General features: G+C 36.9%; 1 protein-coding gene across 4 annotated transcripts in view; it reads right to left on the bottom strand.

The window, feature by feature from the left end:
• The window catches only part of Obsc (Obscurin), a 242,466-nt gene that overhangs the window by 180,155 nt on the left and 47,172 nt on the right, over positions 1 to 15,139 (bottom strand). The window contains exon 1 of one of the 4 annotated variants that reach the window (XM_064698380.1): positions 3,907 to 3,959. The exons of 2 other annotated variants lie outside the window; for them this stretch is intronic. The gene's annotated coding sequence lies outside the window, so the exon portion shown is untranslated. Of the gene's footprint in view, positions 1 to 3,906; positions 3,960 to 15,139 lie in introns of those variants that run through there. One more of the 4 variants, XM_064698379.1, reaches the window with a different exon arrangement.

Genomic DNA, 15,139 nt, shown 5'->3' with positions numbered 1-15,139 from the left:
AGCCGAGGATGCAAGGAGGCATATCGGCGATGTGCACTGTGTGTAGCCATCTGCTTCCGTACGGTATCGGAAGGTGCGGCCTTAGCATTGCAGGAATGATCCCACTCGGCTTGCTAGCGGCTGAAAGACTATGGGATATCGCCACCGAGCAATGGCAACCTATTTGATATGCATATTCTCCCATACCATACGCATATTTTGTAGATAACTTGTCCTATTTCCAAGATATCAATATTTATAAAGCATACCTTAAATACTTGAAAACAACGTTGTAGTATGTAAGTAGTTCGTATAGTACACACACATTAGGCATATTTTACTTTTTGGATACCACCACTATTTTCCCCAACTCTCATTTTTAAAGCCAGGGCTAAATAGATCCAGCTAATGCGTGCAAATGCTTTCCATGTTCGAAAAAAACTCGAATTTATGAAAGATAAGGAAAATAGTTGTTATTGGTTTGTTGTAGTTTCCAGCATACAATAGTGGACAAAAGTATTTTGACAACACATTACAAAATCTAAAACAGCTTATTCCTTGAAACTGAGAGAAGTAATGGTATCCATTCAAAGTGTAAGAAAGAGACTATATTAAAAGCTTTAAGAGCGCAAAAGATTGGACTGATAACGTAACACATGTCTTAGAAATAAAATTGTCAATATGTATAATGCAGGTATTTCTGTAGAATACCTTAGTAAATTATACAACGTATCTAGACAAATAATTTATGACCAAATAAACAAAAAAAAAAAAGAAAAATGATTCACTTAAAAATAGGGATTCACAGATCGTGAAGTCCACGCAAAACATAGCCTATAGAGGACCGCATAATAGTGAGGAAATATATAGAAAAGGTTCTGATAACACCAAAAGCAGTGTCGATTGAGCTCAAAGAGCACCATAAAATATCAATAGGTAAAAAACTGTCGAAAGACGGCTAAAGGAATCCGATTTTTCTACTCATATAGCTCTTCCAATAACTTTAATTTCAACAAAAAATAAGCTACAAAGGTTAACATTTGCCAAATCCTATATTAAAAAGCCACAATCGTTTTGGGAACAAGTATTAGAGACAGATGAAAGCTCTTTTGCATATCGTGGGTCGAAGAAAAACATTTATTGCCAGGTTGCCAAAGAACGCTCGCAAAAAAAGGCTAGTATGGACGAGTACCACATGGTGGAGGATCGGTAGGTTTCTGGGGTTGCGTGTGCTTCAATGCCTTGGGCGATTTAATACCAATTGATGGAGCAATGAACAAATACGAATATTTCCATGTCCTGAATGACCACGCATTCATTTTCTATGAACGGCTCATTGGACAATCATTTATACTGCAGCAGGACAACGCTCCACGCCACAAGGCCCATATGATAACTGCTGAGGCATGTCGAAGTCAATACATTAGGTTGGCCACCTCAAAGCCCCGATGTCAATATAATAAGAATGTGTGGGCTTATATAAAAGGAAAACGAAGCTCAGACTTATCAAGAACGCGCGAGGAGTCGATTGCTAAAGTTCAAGGACTTTAACAGAATATGTCATTGGAGAAATTTAAAAAATTGGTAAAATCAATTCCTGGACGCTTATAAAAGGTCATTGATGTCAATGGAGGGTTTACTTTTTATTAATATTTTTGTTACTAGCACCAATATTAACCTTTTCTCTCATTTTGTTAAACAACATTGAATTGTCAAAATACTTTTGTCCACCAACAATTATGAAAGATTGACATTATTTTCGAAACTGTTATATTACAAATTATAATTTTTGTAATTTAAGAAGCCTAATAAATTATTTAGAAAATTAAAAGTCGTTAAAATTTATAAACTCAATAAATCATAAGATATCGCCGCAAAAATCTTATTTTTTTTTTGTCCACTATTGTATTTTAATATGCATTATCTCCTTTCAGCGACTGCCTAAGTGAATAGCCTACTATACATAAATATGTACGAATACATATGCATACATATACATGCATTCATGTGTATATACATAAATACAATAGTGAAAAACTCGCAAAGTTACGTACACATACATATGTATGTAGAAACAAGTAAGAGTGCTCTAGTCGGGAGTGTGCGCTAGGGAATACCCTGAACTTTCTTCTACCAACATAAAATGCAGCTCGCTTTTGTAGTAATTAAAATAAATTTAAAAGTTATAAATATTTTCCCAATTGGATCCGAACCCGTATCCGACTTTAATAATTGCCACCATTTCTACACGAAAGGTTTTCAAACAATTAATTTGCAATGAAAAAAAAATTAAAATATCATCACATCAACCCTGCACACAATACAATACAATCGTATTTGCAATACTGTTAATAGAATTCATGTGTATGTGCACATGTTTACAGAAATTATTGAAATTTGGTCTAGGGCCCGTTAACAGGTTGTTATATATCTTGATGAAATTTTTAGCAGTAGATCCTATTGCGCCATAGAATATTCGAATGTAATTAAATAGACGACAGCAATAAAATTATGGCCTTAATTAGTGGGTAGTTCCAATTGATATATAGCTATGGGCGGAGGCGGGAAAGCTATGGAATCTGCGGTTTTTACCCACGTCTTGATAAGAATCCGGAAGTCGAAAAATAAACTATCGTTTGTGAAACCTTTAACCCGCCTTTTTTATCCAAGAGCGGTCGATTTAGGGGAAAACAACAGATTAATTTTCACAAAAATGTTTTAAAATAAATTTGAAGCCGATCCGATCGGAACCGAAAAATTTTCAAAGTTGTTGCCAAATTTCAGGTTCATTTAGTTCTTATGATTTTAAAAAATGATTGAGATCACTCGGACAAAACTCAAAACTCCACTCTTGGAGCCGCATTTTCCACCGAGGATTTAGGCACGTGTCATTTGAATTTTCATAAAAATCTTTAGAAATGATTTTGCAGCCAATCGAAAAGTAAACATACCACAGTTGTGGGTGGAATTACCAAAATCGCTGAAACACGTATTCATTTAGTTTTTCTGACGAGCTTTGCAAATAAGTATAACGCTTCCCTCAAATTTAACCGCACTTTCCGTAGAGGAAAGTTGCGAATAAGCTTTCCTTGGAAATGTCTTACAACCCAGAACTTCACCCACAAAATCTTTTGGAAGAAGGAATATTCCAAAAATGTCGAGACACGACTGAAATGAATTTGAACAAAGACGTTTAAAAATGAGATTAACTGCTTAAATTGAATCTGTATTTGGCAAGCATTTTTGGGGCAGACGTTTAACTTTCATTTTTATTTGGCGACTTATAGGCACTATCTTTATCACTCAAGCAAAGAGGATAACGTAAGAACAAAACAGGGTATAAAAAGATAATGATTAAGAGTAACAACACTAACAAGCAATATATACGAACGTTTATTTTTTGTTGTTTCTACGTCAGAGTTTCTATATTTAATTATACTTTTTATTTTTGTTCATAGCTCATAGCGTCTGTGCATCATTATTTTTATAAACCGTATATATGCATATATATGAATATACAACGTATAAACAAGCGTGTAGTCAAAACTTATACAGTTTCTTATGAATATACATACATACGTATATATATTATTCATACAGTTCATAAATTTCATATCGAAATTCGATCATCAATATATGTAATATCAGCCCTACTCTTTTATGTCCCAAGTGTACACATGTACATACATATGTATACTGATATATGTACGTGCATATCTATATAAAGATATGTATGTACTATACGTACAAAATTATATTAATAAACAAGCTCTAATTGATTTAATTTAAATGTTACATAACCTGACAAAAAAAAAAGGTGAAAACATATATTTGTTGAGAACTTTTATGTTTATATAAAACTACATTTTTGATACATCAACTAAGTTATTGAAAATTAGTTTTTGATTCAACTCTTAAAATAAGTACCAAAGGAAAGTAATATCCACATGTACAGAACACGAAACGACGGCAAACACAACTCGAAAGACACTGAAGATTGCAAAAGCTTTAATATAGAGAAATGTCTGATTTTAAAAATAAACTTATACATTCAACATATACATACATATGTATTAGAAATATTCTCAAAAGCATTGAACATGTGTATGTTTGACCAATAGAAACCAGATAGATATTTATTTACATATTGCAAATAATGCAGCTTATGTAGTTTATAAATGTTAGCAAGTACGCACTATATGGATATATTCATACGCATACGTTAAGTACATTCATACAATAGAGAATTCAATTCGATTACAAATAAAAATGTAATTCAATTAGAGCGATGTGCTCCCTTCAAAACAATATTAGGAACTACTTAAAGCGAAATAAACTTATGAGCATGAAACCTCGGGCTGAGGCCGATGGCGTCTGTTATGTGGTATATTGCAATATGGTATCCGAAGGCTCGCAAGATGTTATTGTAAAGAAGTTGAGAAAATATTTATATCATCTACATAGGTAGACTAAACAGAGTTCCTCAAAAATATCTTTTAGTTTTTCATTCATTAGTCAATGGCAAACGAGTGTATTCGCATCAATATTTGGCATTTGTTATCTGCCTGACACAGTGACTTGGCTTAAATTGCGATACCCGCTAACTATGCGAAATTGTTTTTGCCACTTTCTTCGTCTTTTTTGGGTATTATTTTTCCAATCATTTAAAGTAGTTGTATTACAGATGAATCAGAAAATATAACACTTTTAAATTAAAGTTTTGGTGCCGCTGTAGCGATGCTGGTTAATGAGAGATACTGAGAGTCGCGGTCCTGCGCTTAAAATTATCCGAGTTTGGTTTGCAGACAATCCGAGTAAAACGCGACTTATAAAAAGATTGTTACTTCGTTATGGCCACCACGATGAGGAAGACGGCGATAATGGGACAGTTATAACAGGTCTAAGCAAGTCAGGGCAGAATGCTGCACCAAATGAAGAACGAATTGCAAGCAGATCCTGGCTTACGTTGAAGGATGTAGAAGGCAGTTTTTCACAGTTTTCTGGCTCTGATAGCTTAGACATAATCAATAGGATGAAGAGTTGGAGGAGTGTGCGGAAATAGTACAGTGAAGCATAAAATAACTTTTTATTTACGCTAAACAGTTGTTGGTTGGGGCTGCAAAATCATTTGTTTGTAGTTTGGGGAAGTATGTCGCTGGGAGTCTTTTCAAGAGTTACTATATTCTTTAATGCAAGTTGCAAAGCCAATAAATCATTTCAGATAGTAGAACAATTAAACAAAAATAGAGCAATTATACCAGGCCAGCAATATCCGTTGAAGTTACAAATTGATGTTTACAAAAGCATACATACAATGGGGTCGAGTCGACTCTGAATGTAAACAAATGACAGCCAGTGCAAAGCGACGCAAGTTGCAAATTGCAAATTGTGGTCAAACAAGAGAATAGCTTAAACCCACATAAGTAGTGTCCAGCATATATGTAATTTCCCGGAAAGCCAACCAGCAGTTGTACCTCCACAGGAGTTGAGCTTAAAGCCATCGTGTATGCAGACGTCGAATTTAAAGCTCTTGTCAATGCTGGTGCCGATTTGTGTTTACATCGCAGAAGCGAGTTTATAAAGCTTTGAAGTTTGAAAGTGAGCGGCCGTGCAAAATGTCTAACTAGCATCGTGGAAGTATTACCATACCCGTATCCATTGATATGATTGAAATGCAAATAGAATTGCATGTTATTCCAGGTGAGCATTTTAGGTTTGTAACAATTTTGGAAGTAACTATTCTTAAATATATTGACATGCAGGTCACTAAAAACGGAACGTCAATTTATCGACCAAAATATAAAAATTGATAAGAGTTCATTCATTCGTAGAATTGCTCTTGCAGTTTAATGGTATTTGTAAATAAGGTACAGAGAGTTAAGAAGTTACGGATTCTGTTCCATCTCAGTCAGGAGTATGTATGCGAGGTTAAAAATATGAAATGTTTTTGCACCCGTAAAAATGAATAGATTTTTAGGTAACGAAGTTATCTTATGTGGATAATCAGGTAGAAGAATGGTTGACCCAATAGATTATCAAACAAAGCGTATCAGAATTTGGCTTTGTATTGGTTTTGGGTATAAAGAAAAATGGGCAGAAACGATTATGTTGCGGTAATAGGAAACTGAAAGAAAGAATTGTTCTAAATATTTTTCCAATGGCACACATGGACACAGTATTAGAAAAGCTTCGGGGTGCAAAGGTATTGACCACACTTAATTTGAATCGCAATAATACACTTCTTTTGTGGTTCAGACCGGCCAATATGAGTCTGTGTACTTTTGTTTGAAATTTCAGACGCACCAGCAGTAATTACACGATTCACAATGTCTGTTTTGCGTGACATGGTTTAGAATTATGATGCAGTTCTGTACGTGGACGATGCTATCATTTCTAATTAGAATATTAATGAGAAGGTATTGAACCTGAAGTAGAGTTTTGACAGTGGCTGCAAATAAGGCGCATAAATTGTTGCAGACAAATGTACAGTTTCAGTGGTAAATAATTGAAAACAACTTGTAGCTTGTAAAGGACTATAATTATGTAGTACACCATCGATCAGAGTCAAAGATGAGGCACATCAATGTCCTAAGCCGTTATTCTTGTTATATGCTGACCGACATTATCGTACACTGATTAAGAGAAGCGCAAATATTGGACGAATAGGTGAATGCAATACGGAGTCTTGTATTGGAGCGGTGGTATTTTTTTCCCAAATAGTCCACATTGTGCCAATAGAATTAATTGTAAGCTATATAATTATATCTTTGTGGTAGTGGACGCTTTTTACAAATATTTTTGTTTATATTGTACCTTAAGCACAGTAATAGGGGAAGTTATTAAGTGTGCACGCTACGAATTTTGGCAATCTGAAATAATAACTGCAGCTAGAGGTGCCCCATTCACGTCCAATTTATTTTGTAAATAGTTTTAAAAACGAAATATTCAGATTTAATGATTGCAACTGGAGCTCCGCGTGGCTGTTTTCATTGAAATTAAGTGAAGGAGATGCAGGTGCTTGGTTAAAATCATAAAATTATATACACTGCAGCCGCAAATCACTATAGTCTTACCTTTCATGATATTAAACGGAATGGACATGCGTACAGTTAGCGAGATGAGCTCAAGAGAATAAGTTAAGCGGTTAGTAACTACAGAGTTGGTCGATAAAAGAAAATAAGAAGGCTTTTCACTCTGGAAGAAAACTGGACAGGCAATAACAAATTAATGACATGGTAGCTATAAAGCGGACACAATACGTGCCAGGTTTAAAACTTAAGAGAAAGTATCGCGGAGCACAACAAATTGTGAAGGTAAATAATTACAAAAAGTACGTGGTAGAAAAATTGCTCATACATTGGCAGAGCTTATCAAACCATAACTGTACAACTCCGAGACCATTTTGTCCGTTAGGACAGCAGAATGTGGGATTTGTAAGTCAACGTGAAACACGCTGTGGCCGTCGGTTCTGATCGTGATGAATGTAAATTGCCTTTCGTCGCACAATGTTAACGAACGAGAGTCAATCACATTAATAATAATGCAACAACGTTATTTATAAACATTTGAGTTATTCAAAAAGTCGAGAGTCGTACAAAAGTTCAAGTAGTTCCTGTCGGCTCTCTGTGTTTGAGCATCTGACTTTTTCAGTAGGCGTTTTGTTTGCTGCTTCTCAACATTATCGCAGTAAAGGTGCGACTGCGCACCTGTATGCACACATTTTTGTTGCCAAATATGGCTTAGTATAAGGCAGTACTCTGGATTAAATTATGGCAAAATGGTTCACTGTCTATTTAACCGCTACGCAATAGAAATATCAAAGACGAGGGAGCCAGAGTTACCATTTCAGCCCCTCCTGAGATGGCACCACCTAAGCCCCCAACGAGTCAGAACAGCTTAGTCAGTCTCCACTGTTTGGCCGAAGATAGCTCAGACACTGCGTACTTAACTTAAAATTCCCACACAACATAGTATCAAAATGTTGCTTCATCAACACAAAAACGCAACATCAGCAATAGGCAGGATGTTCATGTTGCGACAGAGAATCGAAATGGGACACCGTCGACGTCATCAGCTTGGCAGCTTGTAGAGTTTAAGACAAATATATACTATAAAAAAGCGGTTGCATTCAATAATTAATTTGAACGGTAAACTAGAAGGAATCCGTCATCACAGCGAATAATCAGAGCTTCAAGAGCAAGGGAGTCATCACTACTATTATCCACTAGGATTCCAAGTGGTAGCTCCTGCACCTTTTACTCTTATTCTTTATGACCTGCAAGAGTACGAATAATAAAAATGCCAGCCGACTGAGTCTCGAGTTCTACGAAACCCAAATGCAGCTCATGCTACGAGCGTGTTTGCTTTAGCAGCAAAACAAAAATAATTTCTTCCCAATCGGACTCGAACCCGACGACTCGCACTACTTGCCACAGCTTCTAGTCAACAGCCATAACAACTCGGAAACCCCGACTACAGTGTCTTACTTGCTTTGTCTACAGACAGTGTGTATTCAATAATGGGGCTTTTGTTGTTGTTTTTAAAACCTTTTATAGTTTTTCAACATACGATGAGACTTCCTTTAATTATATAACAGAATGTTTTTAGTGACCAGTTTTAAAATAAAATAAAAATACACAAAGGAAATAATTATATATAATAATAATTAGCACCTATAAAATTATTGATGTGTGCATAAGTTTCGACAACGATCAGTATTTGAATTCTGGTCACACTTAAGTCTATTGTTTTTGCTTTGTGCTTATTCTTATTCCTTAATCTAAAATTGTCTGTCGCTCACGAACTTCAGAACGTTGTAGACGCACAGATGCGTAACAAAAAGATAAACCTTTCTATCTGCTACAATTTTCTTATTAGTTAAACATTAAAACACATTGTATACAACTAACAACAAGTAAGAGGTTCAAGTCGCGAGCTCCCGCCTAGGGTATACCCTGAACCTTCTTCTCAGGGATTATACAGGTATTAATGAAAATAAACTGAAGTAAATTTGGTACGTAGTTCCAAATGAACTTTTGTTTTTTGGTTTAATTTATCTTTATTACTACTAAAGCAAACGAGCGCGTAGTGCTAGCTGCATTTGGGGTTGGAATAGGAGGTATCCCCTAGTCGAGAGCTACCGACTCGAACCTCCTACTTTTTTTAAGTTTATATTATTAACCACTCTTTCTTTCACATCAAAATATATTCTCTGGCTGCATTGTATCTCCTACTAATCTGCATTTTTGATCATGGCTCGCTTAGCTCATTACCGATTCCTAAAATCAAATTTATATATCCATTAATCATTAGACTTTATTTAAAATATTGAAAACAAAGCTTAATAGCCTTTCTCCACTGGGCTTAAAAATGTCACATTTTCAAGTTTTACATATTGGTGTTCCACCGGTTTTCGGTAACATGTGAGTGGCAAAAGTACTGTTTCTTTAAATAAACAGCTGATCGAGTTGCTTTAATTTACATAAGCGCCGCACAGATTTCCTTCCAAAAGTCAAATAATACGGCCCCGAAGTAGCGGCTCCGTTTAATTGACTCTTTGCGGAATTTGGCCAACTTTAAATGTTAAAAACTGTGGGATTATTAAAATTTAAAATTATAATTTAAAGTTACCGCTTGCCTTCGTTGCAATGTCAGCTGGTTTATGTTTACATTTTTCACAACATCGATAGAAATCTCGATTAATCATCGCAAAATACACGAAATGTTCGGGGCGAATTTACACATTTTTAAAAAATGTGACATTTTTGAAAAATGTGTGAAATGTGTTTTCTTATGGGGAAACGTACAGGCCGCATTTTACACATTTTGCAAAAATGTGACATTTTCAGAAATGTGTTCAGTGGGCAGAGGCTATAAGCTCGTTTTATTAAGATCTTGACCAAGCCAAGCGTTATCTGTGCTAGTCGGCATCACTTGTAGTCCAAGAGGGACGTATGCAAAATTTCATGACGGTAGCTTTAAAACTGAGAGACTAGTTTGCATACAAGCAGACAGAAGGACGGACAGACAGACGGACATAGATAGATCGAATCTGCTATTGATGCTGATCAAGAATATATATACTTTATGGGGTCGGAGATGCTTTCTTCTACTTGTTACATACATTTGCACAAATACATTATAACCTTTTTACCAATTTTAATGAGTTCAGGGTATAAAAACATTACACAACTAGCAGAAAATCAGCTAACATATGAATATAAGCAAAAGCCTCTGCGCATGTCAAAGATTGCATCGAATTGGTATGTACACCCCGGTTACCATATTAAGCAAGTAGGGTAATGTTTAACCAGGCTACGGAGAACAGTACTGTCGCGCACATTGGTCACATAGGTCTGGGAGCGCTCAATTGATCGGTTGAGCATTCGATAGTGTTCATTGTAATGATCCGACGCCGTCATGTGGATCACTGATATCTGAGCAACTTAGTGCGCAACATGTCATCAGCAAACATTTACCAATTTTCATAGGCAAACCATAGGAATGGTTGATCTTTATCAGCAATTATGAGCAATCCACAGAGAGAGATGAATTCAGAAACGAGGAAAATCTCATCAGGCTTTAAAAGTGCCTCATAGGACAAGCCCTGGATGCGGTGCTTCCATCTACAGTGTCGTATGCACACTGCGAATGTTGTATGGCCACTCCAAAATTGTGCATGCAAGAAAAGCTCCGGGAGTAGTTGGCAATAAAATCGGAGAACTTGAGCACTGTAATACGACTCGCCTTAGCTTTCCAAAATTATTACGCATGGGTGAGGTTTGGCTACCTTTGATAACTGGCTGTTTAATGTGGCAAGACACGACTGGCTGACAAAAAAAAAAGTTAAGTGAAAACCACTGGAGACCGAATGTTTGTACACAACACGGTCGAAAACCCTGAGGGTTATCAGCAACAACTTTGTTAACAGGAGTAACTATCGTCTAGTAGATTACGATGACTTTATATCCATGGGTAGAAAACAACGGTGGAAATTAGTTAAGGGAGGGCGGCTCAGTTTTTGCTGCGCAACAGTGTAAATCAAAGAAGAAATTCCGCAAATATGGTTGCGAGTCAACGCACCATGTGCTGCTATATACGCCTAGTACGAGCGGTAGTAAACAAGAGCACACGGGCCATGGCAGAAACAATCGAGCGAAGCGAATATCAAAAGACCCACCACTGAAAGAGTTCATGATAAACACGATGCGCAACCACTATCAGTAGGGATACATTCAACGGCTGATAGTGAGGATAGTGAGCTAGTGGCTAACACGAAATCGTGGATTCTTCCTATCTTTATAGTCAAAAACCCGAGCAAGAGAACGATGCGCTTTGAATGGGATGCGTCCGCCAAAGTTAGTGGCAAGTAGATGAATGATTGATTGCTGAAAGGTCCAGACTTATTACCACTTTTTAAGGGCGAGATCATACGGTTTAGAGAGTACCCTTTCACCGTATCCGGTGACATAATATAATGTTTCACCATGTCATGATGCAAATAACACTAAACGCCGCGTTTGGAGTATCATGCTCGCCGGCCTTAGCGAATTATGTCAAGGGTCGCAATGCAAAGCGGCTTGCAGCAGATCATCCAGATGCAACCCAAATGATGCAGTCAGTTGAGACTGTCAAGAGTTGGCGCTGTAAGACGACTGTGAGGATTGGGCCAGCGTATCCCCGCTCAGGACGAAGCGCAAGAGAATGTCTTGGGGTCGGACTTGCATGCGAAAGCATCTAAAGAGTACCCAACTTAACGGCGCGTTCTAAGCGTGGTCATGTCTATTTTCGATCCACAGAGATTCTCTAATATACCTGCCAAGATCGTCCATCCGAACATATGGAGATCCAACACCGGATGGGATGACGAGTTCACCAACGAAGACAAGCCCTATTGGCGACACTGGCAAGATCTACCTTTAAAGTTGAATGACGTTCGCATTCCACGGGGACTCAGACTGTACAAAAGCATTCATTTGTAGATGCCAGTATTAATGCCTACGCCGCAGTTGTATTTTTGCGGGCTGAATTTGATGGGTCTTGCGGTCTTAGATCTGAAGCTGGCCAAATATAACATAAATGAAATGTCGGTGCTCAATTCGCAATTCGTAGCTCTTCGCATCGGAGAACCAATAGAAGAATCAGATGTGGACAGTTGGCGTTGGGCGGTACAAAATGGACAAAAAATTCCCGAAATTGATGGCTCAACCAGGTGGTTCAATGGCCCACTATTTTTGTATCTAGAAAAATCGCTGTACTCATAAGGACCTGCAACAAACGTCTTGAAGAAACCAGCTCTATAAAGTCAATATTGTCGCAATTTCTGCCACGCGCTGGGCTACAAGAGGAGCTGCTACGGGCAGCATTAAATGATGTACAAAGCGTGCTCAACAATAGGCCGCTCACGCAAATTCCCTTGGAGTTTTCTGCGTCCGAAGCCATGACGCCGAATCATTTTCTAATAGGTGATTTAAGTGGATTGCTAAGAGGGGTTTGGCATGCGGCTTCCGAGTCGCAAGACAATTGGCTGACCAATTTTGAGATAGATGGTTGCGTGAGTATCCGCTTCACTCAGCAGACGTTTGAACCGCCACTTAAACCGATCGAGTCGACGACATCGTAAGAAAAGTGGGCGATAATGGCGAATATTGGTGATACACTGCACGGACGTTCGTGAATTATAGGTTTTGGAATTTTCTGGAGCGAAGTTAATATAGCTGTTGTCCCTAAGTCCAACTTTTGGTCTCGATCATTCGTTTTGTGCACGCAGCTGAGCCAACATCAAGTGAAAAGTATAAATATGGGAATTTAGTAAAAATATTTATTTTTCTCTCGATCATTTATTGTTTTCTTATAAAGACCGCAGCCTATAGCCGCTTGCTCTAATTTTACACACGCAAGGTATGGGCGATCCTCTTGTTTAAGCTTACGGCACGTCCATGTGTGCCTTGGTGTTGCAATAATACCACTTGACCTCTTGTCTTGAAGCAGCTTCCATCTGAAACATTCGAATTTCTGCGGGGATGCTCACATCCACCTGACTGAAGGTCCAAAACAAGTCAGACTCTAAAATAAAATGCTGATGTCTAGCCGTTTTGTACAATATTGTTATTAAGTTAGTTTTTTGCTGCATTTTCGAAATTATTCGCTGTATTTTGACGTTTGATGATTTTTTCTAAATTTATAATTTTGTAGGAGTAGATTTAACCTACTTTTAATCTGTGAATCAGCTTCTTTTACGCACGATCTACGGATAACTTTGTTATGTCTTCCTCTTATGGTAATATATTTTCATTTTTATCAGTATAACGTTTAGTGATTATATAATAGATATGTGCTATTTGAAATACTATTTTATGTTAAGTACAATTATTATGCTATGTTACAACTATGATGCTAATCTTAATTACTACTATTGCAAATTTTTTATACTATATACCTTGCTACAATAATAAATTCTTTCATAACGAAAACATATTTTATATTTTATAAAACAAAAAAATGTTTTCAACTGAACTAATATTAACGAAGGCATTTGACTAAAATGCTTAAATATTTAACAGTTTGACCATCAAAAATGTTCAACTTTTGACTACGATTTAATTGAGGAAGATTAAATAGCATTCATTGTTTGGGCCCGTCTATCATGTTTTCATTTCCTTCTTTCTTCAAAAACACCGATCTTTCCGAAATGAGATGACTGGTATGTTAAAAAAAAGTGTCGCATTTTTTTAAGCACTAGCTGGTTTAATACTCACCATTGACTGCACAAATGTAACATATTTAGCCGCGTCTCGGCCTGGAGCTAGAGATATATTAATTTTCTTTTGTTTATTGACCTGAATATATGAATATTCCTTCGCCATGTCGATCGCCGAGTCGACCAACATAGCTATTATAATGAGTTGTAGATGATGTTTGCGACACATCTGTTGTCTTCACAGAATAAAATTTGTGTGATACAGCTAAACATGTACGCTCGCCAGATGTGGCTGACTCATTAGACCCCCGTTAACATTGTTAAATATCTTAGAACCGTTGTAATCGTTATTAACAATTCCATAAAGGCGTTAGATTTACCGAATCTGAATAAAAATAAATCACTGTATCACTGTAACTAGTACTACACCAAACGATATTGACTTAAACCTGCAAACCGAGCAAATTGGAGATGCTGAAGTAATAGAGCTTCCAGATAAATTGCAAAAAAAAGAAGTGAGAGGCTCTAGTCGGGAGCTCCTGACTAGGGAATACCCTGAACCCTCTTCTTCCATCACCAAAATTTAACTCAGCAGCCACACCAAGAATTGAGTCTTAATGAGAAAAAAACGGATTAAAATAGCAGCACAGAAAACAAAACAATTGCAATTGCCATGCTGCCGCAAACACGAGGCTAGCCAAAACACGGTTTCTTTAATAACTTTAGTGTTTCTTAACCGATCTAAATGTAGCAGTAGATCTTATTGTACTATAGAATATTCGTGTATTCTCAAAATTACAGCTGCATCAAAATTGTGCCTTAAATTGGTGGGCAGTACAAATTTGAGTTTTTACTTGAATTACAGCTATTTGGTAATAGCGGGGTAGTGGCGATAGCTATAAAATGAAAGATGCTTGATATATATATATATATATATATATGTTATTTTAAAAGCTACTCTAGCTCTTAAAACTAAGATATTTGCTCAATAAACACGATTTCGATATCGTTACTTGGGTCTCGAGTACTTGGGGCAAGCTGTCATCGGAAACAAACTCGTTCTGCGCGGGCACCAGGAGGACCTACGTCCAAATTTCAAGTCTTTAGCTCTTATAGATTCTAAGATCTTTGCGTTCATACATACGGACGGACGCTATTGATGCTGATCAATAATATATATATATTATGGCTTCAAAGATGCTTCCTTTGTCTGTTACATACATTTGCATAAATACATTATACCCTTTTTACCCATTTTTAATGGGATCAGGGCAAAAAAGTGGTACAGTTTCAGTCATCCATATGAACTGACCGCAACAACAAGTGTGCCATGAAGCACGTGGTCCACAGTTAGTTCAGCTGCTCTGATTCGCTTTACAAATTTGTAAATATAACAGAAAGCCCGTTTAGGCTTTGGAACGAGTTGATAAACTTGCAGCCTTGTTTCAAAGTTCTTGCAAG

Source organism: Drosophila montana, unplaced genomic scaffold (genome assembly GCF_035044405.1).
Source record: "Drosophila montana isolate Dmon_TW-CO22-7 unplaced genomic scaffold, ASM3504440v1 contig_599_1, whole genome shotgun sequence".
In the NCBI taxonomy this organism is placed as follows: Eukaryota; Metazoa; Arthropoda; class Insecta; order Diptera; family Drosophilidae; genus Drosophila; species Drosophila montana.
This window is presented reverse-complemented; position numbering and strand designations above follow the sequence as displayed.